The sequence below is a fragment of the Galeopterus variegatus genome, unplaced genomic scaffold (assembly GCF_000696425.1).
Source record: "Galeopterus variegatus unplaced genomic scaffold, G_variegatus-3.0.2 Scaffold15586, whole genome shotgun sequence".
Taxonomy (NCBI): Eukaryota; Metazoa; Chordata; class Mammalia; order Dermoptera; family Cynocephalidae; genus Galeopterus; species Galeopterus variegatus.
In genome coordinates, this window is record NW_007741697.1 from 20153 (window position 1) to 24333 (window position 4181).

General features: G+C 37.1%; 1 pseudogene; it reads right to left on the reverse strand.

The window, feature by feature from the left end:
* Nucleotides 1–238, reverse strand: part of LOC103582296 — a 4783-nt pseudogene extending 4545 nt beyond the window's left edge.
* Nucleotides 239–4181: the final 3943 nt, after the last annotated feature.

Here is a 4181-nt window from a genome sequence, read left to right on the forward strand (position 1 = left end):
AGAGGGAAGTGTAACAGGCAGCTCATCCAGCAGCTGCGCATTCAGGGCCTCATAGTTGTTCCGGGCAGACTGCAGCTCCTCCAGAGTCTTCTTGTCCTTCAGCTTCTCTGCCCATTCTGTACAGTTATAGAAGTCCAGGAGCTTATCAAAGCGTTTCTGTACCAGCTTGTGGGGCCCCATATACAATGCTCAGTAACTGATTTAAGGGAGAGATGACGAGCCACTCTGTCCTCTCCTTCTGCAGGGACAAGAAAGGCACATTGCTCAGCTGGTCAGCACCCCATATGTGTGATTCTCTACAACTGATTTTGCTGTGTCCTGAATCATCTGCTTTGTTTCTAGTGCACAAGCCAGACCCATGCACAATAGCATCCTGCTGATGCAGCACTAGACTCTACTTGCATATTCCACAAAACCTCTCAATTTACACTTCATCTGACAATTCCCACACACCAATATGTATGCAAAATATGCTGCTCCCACCTTAGCTCCTTAGTTGATAAATACTAAATGGCACATTGATATGATGTTTACATTGCAAACCAGATGTGATTATCTGGTAAGGTTTATTATTTATATGTGTCTATACAGATTGAATTTAACTTCAGATTTAGTTGTTACATAAATCCGGGGCACAGTAACTCTCACACACCCATAATACCTTTCATAATCTTAACTACTTGGTAATATCCATTGTCACTTTTCAAAGAATTTTTCTCTTTAATTCTTTCTAGAGGGACAGATGTTGAGGGCACAGTATTGAACACATAAAGAACATAAATAGGTACTTAGTAGTATCTTATTAAAATAATTTACTGTTGGAACACCCATAAGCTCCACAAGTGTGCGTGTGTTCTTCAGCCTTAAGCCATCCAGAAATCTTTAAGAAACTGCCAAATCCCAGCCATTCATTTCTATTTGCAATTTAACAGTCCCAGATATATCTATTTAGGATTTCCCAAGCAATTTGGCTTTTAGTACTTTCATTATAAAGTAGTTTGTACCATCTCAAATATCTATTTGGTAACATCTTAACTATTTCTAAATATTCCTTTCAAGTTATTATGCCTATAGTTGTGCCCCAGTAAAGGCTTTTATCATCTCTAGGATTTTCATATTCCCCTAAGTTGAGGTTTTTTTAATTCATCAAAAAGTAAATTATCGAGTTAGAACCAAGGTGATTCCTGCAGGATTTTGATAATGACCGATCACCTCCCTTCCTCAAGTCTTGGCTCATGCGGTCTCCTGCTCAAACAACTGCCACGACCACCCCACTGATACCACAGTCCTGCTTTGCAGTGCTGACACTGCTGCTCCTGGTGGCTCCTGCCCTACTCTGCCTCTTCCATTCTTTGTCATTGCAGAAACACCTTCTAACACACACTATAATTTACTAACATTTGCATATGGTCTCATCTTCCTCCCCACCATCCTAATAAAATGCAAGCTCCCCGTAGGCAGGGACTTCTGTCAGTTTCTTTTGCTGACTCAGTTACCATTTGCTGAATAAACGAGTGAGTGCACAGTGAGCTCCTCCTGATTGATCGGGACAGTTTTGAGTCCTAGGCTGCTGTTCTCTGGCTACTTGGCATAATGTGGGCTTTTGCCCTCTGTAGTTTTAGAGCATTCCTCTTATTTTGATATTAACCCAAATCAAATCTAAGTGTACTAAAAATTCCATTAATATACTGCAAGGGTAAACAGTGTCCCTAAGCAAAAACCGTCAGTGCCTCATATATCAGCTTAATGTTTTATTGTGACATTTTTAGATTTTTTGTCTTCAAGTCCTGTATTTGTATGTAGATCAAGTCAGTGTTTTGTCAGAAGTGCAAATTGGGGACTCTTCCTAATTCCTCTCAAGTGGGAGAACTAATGTGAAACACGATGTCCTCTTACAGTCTTTTAAAAGAAATTCTGTAAAGTCCCAAAATATCAGCTCATATGCCAATGTCAATACCAAACTATATGGTCAATGTCCCCCAGCTTATGTCCTTGCTGGCTCTCTATCAGCCAATCTGTCTACTTTATTGTTGGGCTGGGCTTTTCATTTTATGTTGGTGACAAAACTGTTCAGCATTTTCTCCCTTAATTTCTGCTGTCAGCAGTCAGAACCAAATGGACCCGTCCATCAGAAAGCTGTCAGTGTTACACCCACCTCAAAATGCTATCATCCACTGCTCTAAAGATGAGCCTTTTAAGAGTTGGAGGTCTCAGATATTCTCAGACACATACTTGCAACACGTTCAGAAAACATGGGGAAAAAACAGCCAATAGAGGGATATCAGAATTAGAGGGATTGCAGGGGAAAGTCCTAAGAAGCAGTAAGACAAGGGAGCATCCTTGATAATTATCTCAATATTGTCTTTGTAGAATCTCTCATTTTAAGCCAATGTGCTTATGAAGCTTAATTTTTTTTACCTAACTACATTTTTAAAACATGAAGGGAGAGTTTGCTGTTTAAAAGAAATGTAGGGGCCATTTCAAATCAGTAGAGATTATGCAATAAGTGACAACAGACAATTAGATAACTACTCTGGGGAAAAAAAAGAGTTGGATCCCTACCTCAAACCTTGTATACATATATAATAAAGTAAATTCCAGCGGGAGCAACAATTTAAATTTTTTGTTTTTGTTTTTTGGCAGCTGGCCAGTACGGGGACCCAAACCCTTGACCTTGGTGTTACAAGGCAGCACTCTAATGAACTGACCTAACTGGCAAGCCCAAGAGTAACAATTTAAATGTAAAAAAAATGAAACAATAAAAGTACTAAAACATGGTAGTTTTATTTTTATTTTTATTTTCTTGGATTTGGAAAGGACTTTTTTCATTTGCATGAAACTAAAAAGCCATTTTAAAAAGTTTAACTAGATTACACAAAAATAAAACTTTTCCACAGGCAGAAAACTCTTTTAGCAAACTTAGCAGTCATCAAACCAGGTGGAAACATTTCGCAAACCATTATCACAGACAAAGGACTATTTTCTCCAATATATAGGGAGGTCCTACAAATCAGTAAGAAAAAGACAATCAAATCTGTGGGTGTGCCAAAATGTAGATAAATCACAGAAAAGGAACATAATGACTTAAACATAGGAAAATATCAGCAACTTCAGTCATAAAATAAGACATGCAAATTTCAACTATATTGAGATTTTTTTACCTATCTTATAAACAAGGGAAAAATATTTTGAGTTTGGTAACACTGTGTGTTACCAAGGAATATTTCTGGTGCAACTTTTCACTTTTACTATGTCTGTGAAATTTAACAATATCTATGAAAATTTATACTGCCCTATGACTTGACTCAGAAAATCTAGTAACCTGGCCTTCAGATATACTCATGTAGATCAGAAAATGTATCTACAAGGATATTCCTTGTACCACTGTTTTTAATTTTTTGCAACTACAAACAATTTAACTGTTCAACAGGGGACTAGTTAATTATATTATGGCATATCCATACAGTTAGATACTATGCAGTTGTAAAAAAGTCCCATAGTCAATGGAGAACTACTTAAATATATTATGGCATGTCTCCACAATTAAATATTATGTAGTTGCAAAAATGAACAAGGCAGCTCTGTGTGTACAAACATGGAATCACTTTTAAAATGTGATTTAAGTGGAAACCCAAGATGCTGAACAGTGAATCCCCACTGACACATACACACGTGCACACATGTATGTGGGCTATCTCTGATAGGAGAAGAATCTGATTAATTGGCAACTGCCTCTATAGAAGAGGACTAGGAGACAGGGTAGGAGAAAATTATTTCTACTTATCTCTTTGGTACCTTTAAAAAATTTGTACAAGTTTCCTTAGTTTAAAGTGGAAAAAAAGGATAAAAAGCCAAAGATCTCTATTAAAGAAAAGTATTTGTTTTATAAGATCAGATTTTCATGTGTGAGGGAATGAAGTATACTTATATATACACATCATTCTAGTACATCAATAGAGAAATTAGAAATAAGAACAGAAACAGCTCTAGTCCTGGTTCCATTGTATTCTGACCTTCATTGTTTCTGATGAGAAATCAGTTTTAATTCTAATCACGCCTGTATGCGTATTTCCTATGGTTACTTTTGAGATCAATTCTTTACCTTTGCTTTCAGCAGTTTGATTATGATGTGATTTTCTTTGTATTTATCCTGCTTCAGATTTGCGGTGCTTCCTGGCTTT